Raw genomic sequence first — 22143 nt, 5'->3', positions numbered from 1 at the left:
TCTCTTCGGATTGGATGCGGGCTGACTAAATTCTGTAACGCGTGTTCGGATTGGTGAATGAACTCAATCCGTTTCAATCCTTTCTGTCCCTATAAATAAGCGCCGTTCACTGCATTGATTCACCTATTCTCGGAGCCTCAACATGTGGACCGACGTTGAATCTTCAACCCTTGTGTCAACGATGATGTTCAGGACGGACATGCTCATGTATGTCCGATCCAAGTGGACCGTTGTCCACAGGACCAACAGCAGCCTGTGGATAAGAAGAGTCTATATAGAGAGACAAGGTTGCCTCAAGAGGACTCTGATGTATGGCCCTGCTGTAAGACGAAGTTTGAGGAAAAGAAGATGTCGCAAATGCCCTTTATGTTAAGGGAATATTAACATAAACCAAAGGCCCTTTTCAGGGCCAGCCATATTTCTCGAAAAGAGATAGTCTTTGAATTGCCTACCCCTTTTTTTAAAAAAATTTTTAAAAAAATCCCATGTTAAATTCCCCTTGTCCGTAGAGTGTCCCACGATTTATTCCCATGTTAAATTCCCCTTGTCCGTAGAGTGTCCCACGATTTATTCCCATGTTAATTCCCCTTGTCCGTAGATTGTCCCACGATTTTTCGCCATGTTAAATTTCCATTGTCCGTAGAGTGTCCCAGGGGTGTTTTGACTGGAATTTCCATTGTCCGTAGGGTATCCCACTTCACTACTCGCGTCCAAATGAACAATACCTAAGATATACACGGTCTGTTTTTCAATAACCAGAATAACCAGTTTTGAAAACTAGGGAAATATGTTTTCGTTAAGAAATCGAACCCTAGCAAAGTGTGAAAATTTCGTGCGGAACCTTTACTGTCATCTAATATTACAATTGTGTCAGCATTAATCTGAATTTATTCACGCTGGGATCAAAATATACCTATTCGTTGCACTAATTTGCTGCAGGCGAGACATGAGAGAGAAACAAATGTATTTAGCTGCATAGGAATTAAGTGCTTAAAATGCAATTTTGTGATTAAACTGATTATTCAATGCGTAAGAACATCACAGATAATCTAACATACATTTAACTTAACATTCCTAATTTCTCCCTTCATAAGGGTTCCCGTTATAAACATCGCTTTTTGATACTGTACAAGGTCTACAAATCAAACTATCTCTTTTCACCAATATTCGAGACCAAACTTTTAACGGTATTTTTCTATCTTTTCCTGAGTGGAAACCCGATAAATCTGATCCATAATTAAAAACAGATAAGATGAGAAACTCAAAGAGTTTTTTTATATAAAAAATCTTTAAGTTGGTCCATTGTATTTAAATAATTTGTGTAACATAAACACAACAAAATTTACCTGGAAATTTACCTGAAGTAAACGCCGATCAAAGAATATATGAGTCTACCTTTTATAATAACTCACTGTTGTAATATAGTGATTATTGTTATTTTGCCTCTTTTAAAAACAATAATTTTGTTTTGCTGATATGATTTCAAATTATTCCGATATTTTGTAATGAAACCATTTTTTAAAAAATAAATGGATGTATCGTCTGCATATAATAACAAAAACTGAAGTAACTCATCATCTACAGCTACATAATGTTTTGTACTAGTACCACTAAAATTCATAAAAAAAAGCCATAAACAGTAGCGGTGAATGATGTTCTCCTTGTTTCAAGCCATATTGTGAATCAAACAAATCTGAACACTCTATCATTGTATCTTCCATAAGATTTTACAGAACTATAAATAACACGTAAAGCCTTTACCAGACTGAACTAACCTTGTTACAGTTAATTTCTACCACAGAAAAGTCCAGCCTACTTTTTACAAATCACTGAATGTGCATTATAAATTTTACCAGAATGTAACGCGCAAAAATGCGTTAAAGAAAAAAATGCCATTTGCAGTATAAAAAAATTCATTTGCAAATCATATCGATTTTCAGTTATTTTGTTATATTTGTCAGCTCATTTACATAATCCCTCATTCAATCTACTCGAATGATTTCATGCCAGTGTATCAATACATGTAAATTTCCATACAGTTATCAACGTCATTAATATTACATCTCTCATAAACAGATATGATATCACCTTTATTCAATAAATCTGCTGACAACTTTGGAAAGTAACAGAAGAAAAAAAAACGAAATTAAATTTTAATATGAACAGAACAAACAACCACTTCGGTAAGTACAGTATTGGACCCTACTGATTTGTTTCTTTTCAATGATCATCAATCGGTGACATATTTTTATCCTGGCCTCCATCGAATTTTGTTTCCTGTCCAACGATACCCTATTATCATCCTGAGAATGGTCAATTGTTACTTCAAGAGAACCATACATTATTTAGAATACTCAAAACGGCATTTGTGCACGATACGCAGGACTGTTTATTTTATTTATGTGGTGTTTATTAACCTCTCCCCAAAAGCCTCAAGGATTAGATTGTACTATATTTATTATTTTGATCCCCTCTTTAAACGTATGCTTCTTTTCGCGATCTTACTATATTTATTTAATTTTTAGTTTTAGCATAATGATTACACTTGTTAAAGCTTTATTCCGAGGTAAGTCATTTCGATCGACTTTCTGACAAATTTCATTTAACTAAATATCAATTGTTTCCCCTTTTGTTTTGATGAGAATTGAGATACGTTTTCCTTCCAAATAAAGCGCACATTTTAAAATAAGATTTAAAAAGAAGAAAAAGAAAAAATTAACATTATCATTTAATGTATCACGATCAATTGTACTGGGGACACGCACCTTTTCATATTTATCATTAAAGAAACACGATACAAACATTTGTTTTTGTTGCTTATCATCTCGTTTTAGTTTGTAACTAAATGTAACAGCGACTTACAACAAAAGTATCATTGACCCTTATTCTTTGAAATATATAACTGAAGTAGTACGTTTGACTTTTTGACCCCGAAATTAGATGAATTATTTCCTACACTATCCCATATGTAATCTATCCACAAAATGTGGCCCGGGCATGTGATGTAGAATGAATGGATTTGTGTGGAAACCATTTTGCGTCTTTCGGTCACGGTGATCTTGACCCTTGACCTTTTACGTCACGGATTTCTACCTTATTACGTGTGCAAGTCATTCACAAAGTCTGTCCCAGATATTTAATATATAACTCGTGTTATGGTATTATTATTCGAAAACCATTTCGTTTCTTTCAGTTACACTGATCTTAACACGTGACCTTTTGAGCCTAATATTTTAGCCTATATATTTAGTCAAATGATGACATACATTACTTTTATATATTAACATATGTGGAGATATATCCACAACAGATGTAGTCAACTGCACAGATGATGTTACTGAATTGACCTTGCACCTTTCACAAACGGGATATTCTTAAGTCTTCGTTGAAGCTACTATTTAACAAGCATTTCACTAGATCGTGACTATTTGACTTATTTAATGACTGACATAACTATGAGATCTTAGTTAGCAATGCCAATGTACAATACTACCTGAGATCTTACAATATAATAGATTCTGAACTAGAATATTAACGACTGTACGATTTGTTTTTGTATTTACGATGTAAACACTTGTACCATCTTCCACTCTTTATTCCTTTATCGTGTGAGAGTGGTTACATGTAAATGGAAGGGCTAGTAGTTTTAAGACTGTATCAACTATATATTGTTACTTTTTACAACAAAACTTTCACTTGACAATTTTAACCAGTAATGTGCTGATGTGCCGTTAACCAGTATACATACATACATACATACATACATGTTGAAAATCACACACAAACGTGATATATATATATATATATATATATATATATATATATATATATATATATATATATATATATATCGAGAGACATAGAGAGAGATAATCATTGTTCGTGCTAGCTCAGTGACAAAACGCTGTAGTACAAAGGTCAGTCATCCTACAACACCACAATCATTAGAGTGATGAATCCAAACCACACCAACACATTGTTGTGCCCATCTCAAATCATTCACTGCCTTTAAAGCACATCTGCGTAGCTTATTATCATCTCCTACATTCCTGTGGTTTCTTTCTTACAACAAGTCTTACCTTAATTCAATGTCTGTCTCACTTCCCAGTGTTTCTTCTTTTGTTCAGCATTCCTCTCTAACTTCTTTTTCAGCAATAAACACACTAGGATTCCTTTTTAATGTAGTTTTAAGCGCATCTTGTTCCAGTTGGGTGGGCACGTCTTCTTAGATATTTATGGCTACCACTTCCTGCGATGAAGATCATAAATATTGGTATATTGCCGCTGAAATGGCTCTCTTAGAAAGAGAAGCGCTGACGCATGAATCGTATGACCTTGCCTTTATTTCCACCCTCATGAAAAAAAGATGGAGCATTAGACCCGTAAATCATGCAGATAAATGTTGGCAAACCACAGATAATGTCAATCTTATGGTATATCTACTCGTACTCTGGGTGACTGTCACCCAACAAATCATTCTGGTATGTCTCCCAACAAACCATTCTGGTCGGTCTTTAACGCAACAAATCATCCTGGTCGGTCTACCAACAACCCATTCTGGTCGGCCTGTAACCCAACAAATAATTCTGGTCGGTCTACCAACAAACCATTCTGGGCGATCTGTAACCGAACCAAAATGCATTGAGCTGACATAGACACTAGCATAGTGATCTATTTATCTCACTTGCTTCTGCAGCCCAAACGACACATTTACACAAAAAAGTAAATGGAATTTCGACCAAATATAACAAAAAAGTAACAACTTACAATCATATGTCACCATCTTATCATCTTAGGTACTGTGTATCGATACATCAAAAGGTATCAGTACCGCGATACTTTCAGCGTCGATATTACGAGTCGTGTTTTAGTCAGATATGATAAGCCAACCGTATCTTGAAAATTTATATTTTTCACTACAAATTTAGGTACAAAAGGAAGTATACAGATTTAATGTAAATATGAAATACTAAACGTTGCCATCAACGGTATTTAAGACACCTGTCAAGAAATACTTAGGTTTGTGGGGTGAAATAAATACAAATGCATCGTACAGTTAGTAACAAAGCCATATGCAAAATAGCAATACGGGCATCAAGGCATCGTACAGTTAGTAACAAGGCCATGTGCAAAACAGCAATACCGGTATTAAGGCATAGTACAGCTAGTAACACGGCCATGTGAAAAAAGAAATACGGGCATCAAGGCATCATACAGTTAGTAACAAGACCATATGCAAAACAGCAATACCGGTATTAAGGCATCATACAGTTAGTAACAAAGCCATATGCAAAATAGCAATATGGGCATCAAGGCATCATACAGTTAGTAACAAGACCATATGCAAAACAGCAATACCGGCATTATGGCATCGTACAGTTAGTAACAAGACCGTATGCAAAATAGCAATATGGACGTCAAGCCAACCATAATGTTAGTAACTTTGCTACATGCATACAACGACAGCAAACAGAAAAAAAGAACAATGGAAAAGTGGACAGGACAAAAGTCTGTATCGTGATACCTGTCGCATCGCCCATTATGTATCACAATATGTAATGTACCGCCTACTAAATATATTATAAGAAGCATGAAATATGTTGTATAACCATTCAAGAATTGTGATATGTATATATCGTGATGTGACCAAACATGCAAAGCATAGCTCTACTGGTAACCTATTGATTATGTTTTGCATGGAATCCATGACACGCGATTTGCAAGCTGATGGTATCTACAATATTCAGCAGATTTTGCATGGAATCCACGTCACATAATTTACAAGCTATTAGTTGGTCTTGTTCTAGGGTTTAACGCCATTTTTCAGCACAAGATAGGCTATGCATGGCGGCCAGTGTAACTGGTGGAGGAATAACCCTGGAAAATCCAGGGAAGAATCACCGACCCACGAGAAGCTACTGGCAGGCTTTCTCACGTACCCACGTTTGCCGAGCCTGAGACTCGAACCCACGCAGACAGAGGTGAGATGGCAGTGATCCGGAACGGTGAGCGCTTTGGAATACTGCGCTACTCGGGGCCCCCTACAAGCTAATAATAACAACTATATTCAGTTTTGTATGGGATGCATGCAGCACAATTTATAAGTTATTGACATGCTTTTTCACTTGCATCGATACTTACATCGATATTTATATTTCACGGTATGTTGCATTCAGTCATCTAACACTGGAGTACAAGTTGTATTTTATCTCGCTAATAGCATACATTTTACTGGTGGTAATACCCGTCCCTAACTTCGTACGATTTCTAATTACTTGAAGCGATCTAAGTGCATCAGATAAATACAGTTGGTGGCACTCAGCTCCATAAATTTAGTCTTCTTTTTAGAGATAGACATGAGAAGCCAGCAGATATTAATCAAAGTCAATTTACAGGAATGCCGTTCCATACACGACAGTCTCCATTGTGGTCCAGAAGACACGTATATACGCTATAATTTCATAAGTAAGACAGGCAAAAAACAGCTGCGGGGCAAACATTTCAAACTTATCAGGTACAAATTTGTCAACTATCATATGGTAAAGTTTGTGATCATGGGAGGGCATTGACTCCAACATGGTCATTAAGTCCAACATAATTAACAAACCTGAACCCCTGAACTCTGACATGATTGCACAGCAGCAGTCACTGTGGGTATTGCTTATATAAAAGGAACGAAGCGAAAAGAGGAAAAACAAAAGGTATTTCAAACATTTAAATGTATTTACAGTTGATCTAGTCATTATTATTGTTTTAATAAACACTGCTACCGACCTAAAAATTGTTTTTATCGTTTATTTCTCTCTTACCTCTTGCCGTTGGTCGGTTTGACTGTAACTTTCACCGACATTCAAATGAGACCGATCCGGTGGCCTAGTGGTTAGAGCGTCCGCCTCTAATGCGGAAGGTCGCGGGTTCGAACTCAGGCTTAGGCGCTCAGCATGAAGCGGTTAGTGTTAGGATTGGTAGGCTTGGTGTCAGGAAAATGATACAGGTTTAGAGAGAGAGAGAGAGAGACCGTTCGACTAGTCTGACCAACCAATATTTTGAGAGAGAAAGGGGGGGGGGGGGGCGGGGGAGGACAGCCATCGGACATATTTAAAATTTTTTAACCTTTCTATAGGTTTAAGATTTGAATAAAAACAAGCATAAAATAGATTACAGTGTAGTCGTATGCCTCAAGAGCACTAAAACGTCTTCCTATATATGTGTTATTTTACTGTTATCTGTGTCTACTTCCAAAATTAGTAAACTTCAAATTTCATGACTGGCATCGTCCTTTAACACACACACACACACACACACACACACACACACACACACACTCACATGTATTATTCAGCATTAGCGCCCCCTCTGTAAGCCCACCGCCTCCAAGGGAACGGTACCGCCCACTTTGGGAACCAATTGACTATATCATGCTGTGTGAGCTAAGTGTCTTTCCCCAGGACACACCGAGGTAGCCGAACCGGGTTGGCCTGAGTGGTTATCGAACCCAATGCACATTTTAATTATATAACTACGTGCTAGGCAATCAAGTTTATCGAATAGACTACATCACTCTAGCCCAATGCCATTTTTGTTACTCCTAATTACAATTTCCATACATTTCAACATTTCCAGAATATATCTGTTTTAAAAAGGATAAAAGTGTGTGTGTGTGTGTGTGTGTGTGTGTGTGTGTGTGTGTGTGTGTCTGTGTGCGTGTAATTTGGATTTTTAACGTAGCGTTAACAATTTTTCAGTCATATCGCTACGATGTCTGCAGTGTGACAGTTTATAGTGATATCTAGCACTGGGGCATCATGTTGCATACATGTAGCATGATGTCCCACACAGTCACATTATCCTGACACCAGGCCGACCAGTCCTAACACTAACCTCTTAATGCTGAGCGCCAAGCGAGTCAGCTGTTAGTATCATTTTCGTAAGTCTTTGGTATGTCTTAGCCGGGGATCGAACCCACGACCTCCCGCATCCGAGACGGACGCTTTAACCAATAGGCCACCGGAGCGGTGATACAATTTTGTACCAGTTAGTACCGCGTACGTACTTACGATACAACATATTGTGCCTTAGATCTAACACATCAAGTATGAGGATATCCTGTGTCATGCAGTTTGACTGTTTTCCTTAACATTTATCTATACGCTTAATTTACATAAAGCAATACATAAAGTAAACAGTAATTAACGCATTATGAGATGATTAACAACATACAATACCTGCATCTGAAAGAATTTATTAGCCATCCATGTTACGCTCTGTTTACATTATTTAGGGTATGCATGACTGTCACAGGTGTCTGGTCGATACTAAAAACAGAACCTTACTACTTTATCAAAAACACTCTTTACAGTTTATTCTGGGGCAAGAACGGGGGTGTAAAAGAAAAGAACGAACTACACTTGCTGAATATATGCATGCCTAAATGGAGAAGCTGTGACATAATATCCAGTTCTATATTTAATTAAGCTTGCATTTTCAAATTTGTCGCACCTGTCCGATACACATATACAGTTGCACACCGGTCATACATGTCCGATACCATTGTGTCTTTCACACCTGTCCGATACAGTTGCATATTTCACACCTGTACGATATATACACATTTACAGTTGCACATCTGTCATACCTGTTCGACACTTTGTCAAATCTATCCGATACCTTTGCATGTCACACCTGTCCGATACTTTAACATCTGTCACGTCTGTCTGATACCTTTGCATCTGACCATCTAGCTTAGTCTACATGTACTGCAATGCCATGAATAACTACCCATACTACAAATATGTTTTGGCTTACGTTTGTTAAATCGATTACAGCATGGTCCTCTTAAAACTTGCATCCCATCTCCAAAATACCGACATACCTAATACAATTTATGATACCTAATACAATTTATGATGCCTGTAAAACACATAATAGGGTAAAACTATAGGGTGCTGCACATAACTTCGCACAAGATTGTAACAGTAATTGTGTTGAATTACTCATATATGTTCTACCTAAATCGTGCAAATATATACTAAATAAAACTATATATATATATATATATATATATATATATATATATATATATATCAAAAGAACAGTAAACGTGTATACGATATATGTTAGCATATGTAAATGTGAATGCGCAGAGTGCTTTGACACTCGCATATCGTGAGACTTACCTTACATCGAGCCAGGATTTAGTCCATGGTGAATAACTTATTTGCATAAAATGGGTAGAATATTTTCTATCTTGAAAGAGGACAGAATTAACACGATATCGCGGTCCTTACAGTTCGACCATATGGAATGATGCTCAAAACCAATCATGAGATTATTCATATTACGTAAACTTGAACCAGATCATATGAGTGGGATTCATACTGAAACGTTATGAAGATACTGACTTCCTGCTGGCCATGTAACTCAAATTCTAATACACAGTAAGCTAAGATCTGATTGACTAAATTTACGAGTTACAATTATGTAGGCGTAAGGCTAATTCTCACGGAAAGTATGCACTCTTGCTAGGAAGATCGATGAAATCATCAGAACAATGTACCGTAGCTGTCTCCTAGTTACAGCGTGAAGTACAAGGGAAGTAACTTACAGACACGTCAACAAATTTCCAGTATTTCTTTCCACAGTAAGAAACATTCCACTAAAACTGTAGCTGACATCTCTTTAACTTGTCAAAAGTATGTAAAATAAATGAAATTTTGCCTGAATGCTGATTTTTGGATTAAAAAGAACGGCAATAAGGGAACAGCAATATCAGGTTATTAAAAATTGTTGTTTTTGTGTGCGTGTGTGTGTGTGTGTGTGTGAGAGAGAGAGAGAGAGAGAGAGAGAGAGAGAGATTACGAATATAACTTGCAAGTAACAACATCATATACAGGCCAATGATTATATGATAATAATAATAATAATAATAATAATAATGAGGACTTTATATAGCACCTAATCTTTAGAAGCACTAAGCGCTTTACAACATTAGACAACACCTATAACATAAAAACATATATAATATGATTACAAAAAACAAACACCAAGAAATTAGAAAACATAAAACACATGCTGAAAATATTTAAGGTAGGAAACATTATTAGGTCCTTAAGTTTGTTCGTGCAGTCGAAATAAGTGAGTTTTAAGAGCACTCTTGAATGGGATCACTGTGTCTTTGTGTCTAAGTTCAGTGGGCAATTCATTCCATGACTTTTTTCTTTGTAGCAGTGATCGCTGTTGAGTTACTGGAATAAGCAAACTGACATTCTCGTCTCAGATTTCTCACAGGCATGTGTTAGGGTTGCATAACATGTCAGCAAAATAATGGCTACATCGTGCCGATAAAAACGTAAAGTTCTTAAATGTAAATATAAAGAACTGCACAAAAACTTTAGAAAGATAAATAATCAAAATATCGAAAGCAGAAAGTACAAGATAAAAATAAAAAAGGTATATATAGTTAAAATTCTACAAAAGGCTGCTCTTCAATGAATAATATTTTTTTCATGCATGTTCGGGTATGTGCACCCAGAGTAATATGATATAATAGACAAATAATGTTGCTATAGTAACGAAGAAAGTACAAATCGAATTGCTTTTGCAATTTCCTTTATTAATAGTCACAAATGGTAAATTTATGTCACAATTTTTCGGACCCAAAAATATGGAGGAACTTGTTTGAGCCAAAAATTTGCACAGCTGTCCCCAGTATAACATTCAATGCAAAGTACCAAGAAAGAGAGAGAGTTAAGGAGAACGTCTTGATGTAAATCAACGTGGAATTTACAGATTCATCACCGCTGCATAATGAAGAATTGCTTTTTTTACATTCTTGGATACACTGCGTGGGTTATAAACCAAATGGCGCCCAATGTACATTAAAAATATTTCTATATTTTTAGAGAACGTAAAATTGGTTTACATTGAAACCCTCAAAATAAACTTGGATACGAGTTTTACATGCAGCAAAACTGTGTTAACCACCGAAATGAATGCGACATAATAATAGCAGAAAATCGTGACACGATGTATATGATTACGTCATATAAACAGCCAAAGTAGTGATGCGCCAATCTAAACGCTATTCTGACATGTGGCATAAGACAACAGTCATAATATCTGGAACGCTATCTCCTTTCCATCAAACTGAGAATAAACCTCTGATATTGTTTTTTGGTTTAATACCATTTTTCAGCATATGATAGGCTATAGATAGCAACAGTACACTGTTGGACGAAGAACCCGGAAAAATCGCGGGAATCCCACCGATTTGGTTCACGAGCAGCGAAGAAGACAAAGTCATACACACACTTTAAACGACTGAGTGTTCTCTCTCTCTCTCTCTCTCTCTGTCTCGCTCTCTCTGTCTCTGTCTGTCTGTCTGTCTGTCTCTCTCCACTTTTGTTTATGATTCAGATAAATAGAGCAGTATATATGTTGAGATTATTATTATTAACTGCAATATAAATAATCTCAGTTTCATTACAATCGTGTCGTTTTAACTCGACTTCCATCTAGATATTCGAACATATACCGATTTCTACGACAGGCGTCGCATTTGTGTGGACTCCTGATTGCATGTCACATTTTCTCCCCAGGATTCTAGCAGGCTGATTAGTTGCATTAGACAGGCTTGCAGTACACATACACCTTCCATCGAGATTAGCACATAGTTTGTTATGCTATTTTTGCATTTGTCATCAAAGGCTGTGTTGCTTCAGATATTGAGTTGTACACGCTCTTTTATTGACTGAGATGTGTGTGTGTGTGTGTGTGTATGTGTGAGAGAGAGAGAGAGAGAGAGAGAGAGAGAAAGTCCAAATAGTCGCCCATTTGATCTATAAAGGTTTCTTACTTTACAATGAGAAGTTTTACAGGAGATATGTCTATGTTTCTCTAAATTATAACAAGACAGTATGGAATTGATAAGAGTTTCCGCGAAATATAATACTTTATTCATTTTTAAAGGTGAAAGATAAAAGACTGTTCATTTATGTAAAAAAAATAATGTTCACTTTTAATGGTGAGAGATAAAACATTTAAATTTTAAAGGTCAAAGAAATACTAAATATTGTCTATTTTTATGTTCTTAGCTTTAAACAGGATCGTATTCACTATCATTTGTCCGAATGCATTCGCATACTCTGTATGTTAAGTGAAACTCTTCAAATAGGATAAAGAAGTGTTGATGATGATCAAAAGTTAGCATTATTCGAGACATGCCGACAAAAACGTCTGTTTGTTTTGACTGATATGATTTATAAGCACAGACTGATTGATTGACCCTTTGACCCCCAAATTGAAATGCTTCTTCCATACAATAATTACCAGCAATCTATTTCGATTGGTTTCAGTAAATGACCTAAAGCTAATGTCATTGTGTAGAAGCTGTTTTAATCTTGCATTCGCGGTGATCTTGACCATTCGACTTCGATACACTTCTTCCAACCTGTAGATGGTGGAGAATTCAAGCTATTGTGCAGAAACCATTTTCTTCTTTTAGTCGCAGTGACCCTGATACTTGATCTTTTGACCCCGAAACCTTATTGTAAGTGAGTGCAAGACATCCACAATGTTTGAAGACCGTAGATCGTGGAGAACCATAATTATATTACGGGACCTATTTGTCTTCTTTAGACACAGTGACCTTGAAATCTTTGACTTATCTAAAATCACCAACTTAGATAGGGTTATTCCCATACCAACGCGCGCTCTATCCACAAAGTTTGACAACTTAGATGACAGTCAACACGAATTATTATGCGGAAACCACTTTTCTTTCTTTCGGTCAGTGAACTTTACCTTTATTCTTTTGACCATGAAGTCAGTAGAATTATTCTTTACTCCAAGTGCATGCAGTCCACAAAGTTTGGTTACTGCAGATGGCAAACAAATATGCAACAATGGACGCCTAACCGACGACCGGAAGTTAATGAGCACAGTGATACATTAAAAGGTAATCAGAGTAAGTATTTGACATATGCTGATACCCTCACGACTCGAAAGAACCATCCCATTCTTCTTCCATTTATAACATATGTTTTATTTACATGCATTTCACAAATTTGACGGCATTATATGCAGCAAAATCAGTTGGGTTGTTGCATCTGAGACACGTATGTGTTGAATAATTGTGTGTATAGTGTTGTAGATAAGCAAAATAATTGTGTTTTGTGTTGTAGATAAGCAAAATAATTGTGTTTAGTGTTGTAGAATAAGCAAAATAATTGTGTGTTGTAGATAAGCAAAATAATTGTGTGTGTAGTGTTGTAGATAAGCACAATAATTTTGTTTGCAGAGGTCTACGCTGGATATCTTAAAGTTTCGTCGGATTTTGTCAGGTCAGACTACGGTGTACGTGTTCTTTATAAAATTAAAAATAATAATTTGCGATTTTAATTGGCGGGACTTCCAACTAAGACACTAATTAAAGTTAATTGTTTGATCGGTTAATTATTACATCCCCTGCAATAGTGTCGTCATGTCAACCATTTGGGTCATTTGCCAAGACGCTTTCTGCCAAATTTGGTAATATTATCTTGAGAGCGTTTGGAGAAAAAGTCGTAGAAAGATTTTTCTAAATTTAGTAATGACATTCTCATTTCATAGCCACTGAATCGGCAGCATTTTTGCAAAAGAAAAAGGACCAAATACCAGGATTCTTTCTGTGAATTTGAACACGCTATGGTGAGCGTTCTTTAAGAAGCTGTTTAACTGTTTCATGGAGAATCGGCATCGTTTGTCCAAATGTAACAATCATCTATGCCCGGGGCGATTTCTATCAAAACTGGTCAAATTCATTTGAGCGCTAATTGATAAGTTTCAAAAAGTTGTTTTATTTTTAGTAATGAAGGCCATACTTGATGGCTGATGGGCATTATCTTGTAAGACTCAGAAAGCCGTCTGCGTCAGAATGTTTTCCATCCGTTTTGTTCAACGTCTGCTGAGCGGTTTCTGTGAGAAACTACTTTTAAAATGTTATATTTTCAGTAACGGCATCCACCGTGGTGGCGGATCGGATAATCTGAATGCATGTGACAAAACTTCAAGCCAGGATGATTTCTGTAAAATTGGGTCAAGTTCTGGTAAGTAGTTTATGAGAGGTGGTCAGTACTGTTGTTTTTCTATCTTTTGTGACTGCATGCATATATAATGGATGATGCTCTTGCATCCACTAAAGACATCTGAAAGCATTTGATGCCCTAATGCTCAAATTAACATTAGTCAAGCGCTGTTTGAGTTGAAGTTGTAAATATAAAATACGGACGGAAGATAGAGGACAATACTATATGATCTCTTGGCTTTAGAACATGTGAGCTAAAAATCCTGCTCAAAGCAAACACAAGAGTGCTTTTTTATGTCCTCCATTATGAAGGTTTACGAAGTCACAAAGGCCAAAAGTCCATCCCAAATCCATCAACTACTGATTCACTTGAAAATCTATCGCTCGAAGTGTTCGAATTATTAGACCACCAGCACCGATATTTCGCAGACTCAGAAAACAAATCGGTCAAGTTAAGGATCATTGGCAGATTTGTTACACCAACTTCAATCAAATACTGCTGGTGAAATTTTCAAATCGAAGTCTCATCAGACATCCAATGGAATGTTTGCACGATAATCGACTTTGAGCAGACGTGGAAAAAAGACTCATCAATCGCATGATGAAATACCGATTATTCTCACCCGCATGCTGGATCAAACTGCAGACTGCACAGACCCAGATCTGGCGTCACATATTGCGCCAGAGAATCTGGATCTGTGCAGTTTGTTACGATCAGTAGAACATGCAGCATTACCAAAATTTACCAAGTAATTATGAAACGGCAGATCATAATCTATTTTGCTTGCAGTTGGACCCAAATTATACGAGAATGTATAGGGTAGCTAAATTCCCATTCTGATTCCTTCCTAATACCACGTCCGAGGGTGTGAAGATACCCAACAAGATTGTTCTAGTATAGAATCAGGCCCGGATTATGAATAGTGAAAACCAAAAGAGAAGAGAGAGTTAAAGTTGGAAGCCATATTCAAATGTTAAAATTGAACGCCCTGTTTAAATAATAAAGTTGGAAGCCTGTTTAAATGCATCACATAAGCTAGTGTAGTCTTTTATTTTGAAAAGCAAACAAATCAATATACAAACAAATGTATGAATTACGGCTTTTTATATTTTTTTCAATGTGTACAGCAATTCGTATAAAAAGTGCGTAGCCACTAATCAAAGATATCTCGGCTAATGCTTCATTATCATTATTTGTTCATGGAACGAATATCTAATTTGATATACGTAACATAAAGAACGTATCACCATTTAAATTCTGTCATTATTACCTCAATAAGAAATATGGATCTGTCAAAGTTGCATTTGTTTTAAATTGTGTTTACTGCTGAATTGTCTGTAATAATGGTAAAGTAGCAGCACATTATTAATTCAAGAAGAAAATAAATATTCCTATTGTATCCAGATAAGCCAATTAACGTTGGAAATACGGGTCGGGCAGAATTGTATCCAGATAAGCCAATTAACGTTGGAAATACGGGTCGGGCAGAATTGTATCCAGATAAGCCAATTAACGTTGGAAATACGGGTCGGGCAGAATTGTATCCAGATAAGCCAATTAACGTTGGAAATACGGGTCGGGCAGAATTGTATCCAGATAAGCCAATTAACGTTGGAAATACGGGTCGGGCAGATGCCCTTCCTACAAAGTATTAAATAAAGAAACCTTGTCACCGAGATATACCATGAACATAAAATCACTGAAATATACCATGGATGTAAAACCATTGCGATATACCATGGACACAAAATCACTGAGACATATCATGGGCATTGTTATGTATATTTGATTTAATTTATATCTGATTTAATTGTTTGTAAGTTTTAAAATCTTTCTATTTTTTAATTTCATTATATGTCAAAATAATTTAGTTTTGTTTACTAGGAACTCGATACTTTTCCAGAAAATAGTTTGACCTTGGCAGTTTATTTGGCAACCACTTAAAGCTGACCTAGTTCCCGACTTTAATTCAAAATTAGTAACAGAAACGTGAACAAGTTCTTTTTTGTTATTTATTTTTATTGTGGTAATAACAAGAGTGAGATTGAGGCTGTATTGAATACGTGACCCTAGGTTTGTAAATAGTTTTAGTGAAGTAAACAACTATTTATCAAGGTCATACTGGGGCTACTTGACTTTTTATATGTAAACATGAACACATGATCCTCTATTTCGCAATTAGGCATTTCCAAAATAGAGCATTACTTAGTTTTAATAGTGATGCTTAGAGACAGATCTCACAGTCTGGGCTTAAAACTGTTTATGTCAAGTCGTTTCCTTCTGTCGTAACCATTTTTCCAGTTATTATTTAATTTTTCTTCAGATTTCGAGTTATATTTTAATTTTTCTTCAGATTATTTGGATCTTAAAAGATTAATTCGTTTTTCTGGAAATAGTTTTGTGCTCATACAGAATTCTTGAACAAAGATATTCCTTTAAATAAAATATTTGGATTTCCAAAACCGGAGGATTATTTGTTGTATTTATACAATGAACTGTAGACAACAACATTGAACAGGTTACATCATAAGTCATCGTCTTCCATCTTGGATTCTTCGTCGGTACTTGAACTTGAAATCATTAGAACATTTAAATATTAGGACTTCTAAAATTGTATTCGTGGATTATTTTTGGATTTGATTCTTCAAACCGTAAGTTCTGGTTTTTTCTCTCATTTTTACAGTAATGTTCCAGGGAAATAAATAATTTGTTATATTTTTTCAAATTTTTTTTTTTACTCTTTCCTGTGTTGCTGTTTATTCGAGCCTAAACACGTAACATAAGAACATAAAATCACTGAGATATATCACGGACGTAAAATCACTGAGATCTATCATTGACGTAAAATCACTGAGATATAATATGTACGTAAACTCACTGAGATATGCCATTGACGTAAAATCACTGTGATACAATATGTACGTAAACTCACTGAGATATGCCATGGGCGTCAAATCACTGAGATATACCACAGACATAAAATCACCTACGTATACCATGGACATAAATCACTGAGATATACCACTAACATAAAATCACTGAGATATATCATGGATGTAAAATCATTAATATATTTTATTCTGATAGGTACAACATTAAAAACTGATGCTAAAGACCATCATACAAAATATTTATTGAGAAAAATAAATTAAATGCGAAAGAGATGTTTTCATGGACATGAGTGTGTGTGTGAGAGAGATTGCATTTTAAACGTAGCTTTAAACAAATTCATTCATATCGCTACGATGTCTGCAGAGAGACAGTTTAAAGTGATGCCTTGCACTGGGGCATCATGCCGCAGACATGTAGCATGATGTCCCACCCAGTCACATTACCTTGACACCAGGCCGACCAGTCCTAACACTAACCTCTTAATTATCACCAATAAAAGTAAATATTAGCTGTTAGTACCATTTTTATAAGTCTTTGGTATGACTCGACCGGGTTCAAATGCGTGACCTCCCGCATCCCAGGCGGACGCTCTAACCACTAGCCCACCGGAGCGGTCTTTCATGGACTTAAAATCATTAACAATTTAATGAGGATCGAACTATCGTTTGTTTAACCGAAGCTTACCTTTCAAATAAAAATTATTTTGAATTATTTTGAGCGTTTTCCCTTCAGTTGTGAACAAAATGGTCTTTAATGTCCAAAGGGAATATTTCACAAATTTCCAATATATATATATATATATATATATATATATATATATATATATATATATATATATATATATATATATATATATATATATATGTGTGTGTGTGTATTTTCGAGAGATTTCCAGCCGTTGGATAACATAAAGAATGTTGTTTGTTTTTTTCCACTGGAATTTCTTTGGTGTTAGTTTTGAAATAGCACAATTGGAGTGGGAGAAGTGCTACAGTACAAGACAAAACAGTATTTCGAGAACACATGCAAATAATAGAAAGATTGCAGCGCATTCGTAGACCCGTCCCTTTGCGATTCTTGGTTGTTCTAACTAAGCAGGCAAGTGAGAGGACTGAAAATTTTAAATGAGTGGAAGGAGACGATATAATGCCAATTCTTGCTGCAAATATGAGAATTCTAGTAAAGGATACATTTTTCTTTACATGAAATAATGTAAGGTGGGTTTTTTTTTTTGTAAATGAAAAGTCCGCAGAATATGAGAAAACATTTAAACAAGAGAAAATATCTTTGAAAGCGGAAAACAATCTGGAGGACTCAGAACTTTATCATATCCAGGATTAAGTTCAAACTAGGTCTGGTATTTTCGAAAAAGAAAAGCTCATGCTTCGGCATAAAAGGTCTAAATCCGATACCAGCAATACATTCAAGTCATACACATTTATCCTGCCAAAGTAGAGGAGCCAAAGATAATACATTTTTCAAAGCTTTTACAATTAAACATTTAGTACCTTGAGCTAATCTTTACGTGTTGTGCTCAAAAACGTTTCAAGAATAAAGCTCAATGTTGAGTACTTAAACCAATTTATTGATTTACAGGAGTTTAAATTTCTTACTGTGGTATTATTTGTTCTTTACCGTGCTTAAATCAGGTTTTTGATTTACATGGGGTTTAAATTTCTTACAGTGGTATTACTTGTTCCTTACTATTATCGGCAACTACCTTAATTTATCAATGAACCAAATAATCTGACATATAAAATGCAATCACAATCTCCCTTGGTAAATCCATTTGACTTCCTTGGCAATGCCATTTGATCAACTTTGTAAAACTTACTGGACCATCCTTGTAAAGACTACTGGACCAGCCTTTTCAAAGGTACCGGTGAGCATAATATCACACAAGAAATTCGCCACCAAAAAGAAGAAAAAAAAATTGCTGAAGAAAAAGCTACAGAAGAAGGAGATCAGCATATCACTAACACGTTTTTATCCCCGTCTACTAAATGTTTACTCAAGTACCATGTTGATAATGGAACTAACATCCAACCTGTGAAAATATCTGTTTACAATTTGAAATGATTGTTGTACTGTTGTAGATAATTTAAGACAAGCACGAACGTTTCACCAATTCGCACGTAACGAACCATTCTGCAGGATTTGGTAAACTTACTAGTATGTGAGTTAATTTTGATAAAGCAAGTGATTTTACCACAATAATTTTCCCACAGGAGTTAAAAAGTATATTCGACCACTGAGTCGATAGTGTTTGCATTTTATTTAATTTAATATCATAATTAAGATTTATCATGAAACTTAAATCTGTAGAGAAATGATGCCTAACACTGTACAACTATTATCTATCCAACATAAATTATACTCTATACGCAAACGGCTGTTGCTGTTTTTCAGGCTTCCTATCCATTAAAGCCGGAGGTCTTTGCATAGAATTGTGTACCTTGTATTTTTAAGAGGTTTTTCAGATCCATCCCAAAAATGTTTGCATCCTCTGCATACTGGGATATTAGAAATTCATTTTCATCCATATCAATGTGAAGTACGTGTTTATTCTTCTTAATCCTTACTGAAATAATCTCTGCCCAGAGTAAAAACAAATACGGTGAAAGATGAGATATACCCATTCACAACTGCAGACGAGTTTATATTCTGACACGTTTGAACCCATTTTATATCTGAATTAATGAAGTTAAATTTTCTTAACATTAAATAAAAATTCCCGTCCCACAAAATGGAAAGATTTTTCGAAGTCGTATACGTTCTTTTATTTTCGCAAAAAGATCTACCAGTTATAAAAGTTACTTTGAGAAACGGTTGCTTGATCCACATTTAAATCCATGAGGTCTAGCTGGCAGTACGCATGTACCTGATACAGATTGATAATCAAATAAATAAATAAATAAATAAATAAATAAGTATCCATTTATTTTGGTCATCTCAGTTATATTAAAAGATATTTAACCACTGAGTAACTTTAAAGTAATCGGCGAATAATTACTGTCAAAATATTTTTAATAAGAATTAAAAGTTTAGTCACTGAAAGGCAGTACATTCTTCAAAGTACGATATCAAGTGAGTTCATTTATAGCAATGTAGGAACCCCAAATGATTACTCCCATACGTAAAAGAAAACTCTTTTCAAATGGTCAGTATATACCGGAAACATAAAACTCTAAGATATAACCGGATAGTTTCGTATTTTGACAAAAACTCAAAGATCTAACCGGATAGCTTCGTATTTTGACACCATCAAATTTTTAAGACATCAGATTTTGAACATAATTAGCATAAACCTTTAAATTCACACAGAAGCTAAATCTAATGTGGTTTACATTTACTTGAGTCTGACTTGAAAATGACTTGGCTTGTTACTGCGTGTCTCAGTTAGACTAGGACTGGTTAACCCATGCGTAACTTGGGCTGCAAATGAACAGCTGACTTGACCTGTAAATTCGTATGTCTGCAGCAGAGGTCAATATCGAAAATCCAAGATGGTTGACGGATGATGAAAATTATGTTAATTTGCTATAGACTAGTAAACTTTAATCATATATATGTGTGTGTGTGTGTGTGTGTGTGTGTGTGTGTGTGTGTGTGTGCAAAGACAGAATAAATATGTATATTCTTGCACTTCTCAGAATAACAAGCACTTTAGTTTCTATCATCAAAACGATATTACGAAGTACATCGCTGCCACTATTATCATAACAATATTACGAAGTACATTGCTGCCACTATTATCATAACAATATTACAAGCTACCTTCCAGTCTATATTACCATATAACATTGCAAAGTTCATCCAAATCTATATCAACATAACGATATTACAAAGTGCAGTACTGTCGTTATTATCATAACGATATTACAAAGTACTTCCCAATCACTATCATCATCATATTTTCTAAAGTACTTTCTAGTCTACATTATTATAATGATAATTCACTAAATAAAAGCAGGTACCGTATTTCTTTCAAAAAATATATCCGGCTTTAAATATATTCAAGACCCATCAAAAATCCGTCAAAATGACGAATGTTGTAATCCAGAAAACTTGGTATAAACGCTTTACCTCAAGATACATCATTCAGATAAAGCAATTCCCACAGCCACCTCAGGCCTCCTTGTATTTATATCTTTTTTTTAAACAAACAAAAATAACCCTTGTAATTTATTGGATAATTTAATTTTCATTTCCGACTTACCATTTTATTTTTCATCGATGCCTTGGAAAGCGTTTGTAGCTATGATTGGGGCCCAGATTTGCAGCAATAAAGCGTCATTGCAGAATTTCTACCAGTACCATTAGATCAAGTCGGTCAGGTCTGTATCCGTTACTCCTGCCAAAAATAAATGCAAATGAATGAGAAAAGAGAACCTAGTATTATAAATCGCAAAATAAATATTGGTCATAGTAAATTACGTAAATCAACAATTTCTAGTTTTAATGAAGGGTATGTTAGCAAGGATCATAACAAACACATACATTCAAACAGTTTCTCTTTCTGTAGCTCTCACTTGTACAAGAATCAGAATTCAAAGATGCGAATTTGTTCAGACTGACCTGTATCATCTAACGTTATCTGAAATACTTTCTTTATCCTTACTAAAATGGTAACCCGATACAAGTACATACATTTTAAGGCGCCTTAAATAATCAATGAAACATCTGCAGATACATTGCTCTAATATGACTAATAATACACAATGGACACTGTTTCCGAAACAGTTTTAAAGCAAAGCCAATGTGTTAGACGTTATTAAAGGCTTTTCTATTTTAGTACAAGCATGCTCCTTTGATAACAAGTTTGGTATTGGCTGTACAAATTTAAAAGCTTTCCATTATTTGAAATGGGATTGGTGTTATTTGGTCTTCATACTGCAGTCTCTTCTATCAAGATTGTTCAAATCTTATTTGGCGGTTACGGGGAAAACGTTTAAATGGTATTTGTAGTAGCGCTGGTCATATTTGATGGCGGATCGGCTACATTTGCACAAAATCAAACAACTAAAAAAAACCCCACAATATTGTAATATCTAAATATCAAGCTGCTATCGATCAAGTATGCCTAAAGTCAATCTGCCGTTTTGGAGAAAATTTTGTCTAAAGGTTAAGTAACGTCCGGCCATATTAGATGTGTGTGTGATTATGATTTTTAACACTGAGGCATCAT

General features: G+C 35.3%; 1 protein-coding gene across 6 annotated transcripts in view; it reads right to left on the bottom strand.

The window, feature by feature from the left end:
* The window catches only part of LOC149781111 (D-glucuronyl C5-epimerase-like), a 279390-nt gene that overhangs the window by 141692 nt on the left and 115555 nt on the right, over positions 1 to 22143 (bottom strand). For 5 of the 6 annotated variants that reach the window (XM_089935205.1, XM_089935204.1, XM_089935201.1 and 2 more), the window contains exons 3-4: positions 21175 to 21309; positions 4080 to 4249 (exon numbers count right to left, since the gene is read on the bottom strand). The gene's annotated coding sequence lies outside the window, so the exon portion shown is untranslated. Of the gene's footprint in view, positions 1 to 4079; positions 4250 to 9176; positions 9232 to 21174; positions 21310 to 22143 lie in introns of those variants that run through there. The other variant, XM_089935203.1, reaches the window with a different exon arrangement.

This window comes from Sinohyriopsis cumingii, chromosome 15 (genome assembly GCF_028554795.1).
Source record: "Sinohyriopsis cumingii isolate HCF-2022 chromosome 15, ASM2855479v2, whole genome shotgun sequence".
Taxonomy (NCBI): Eukaryota; Metazoa; Mollusca; class Bivalvia; order Unionida; family Unionidae; genus Sinohyriopsis; species Sinohyriopsis cumingii.
This window is presented reverse-complemented; position numbering and strand designations above follow the sequence as displayed.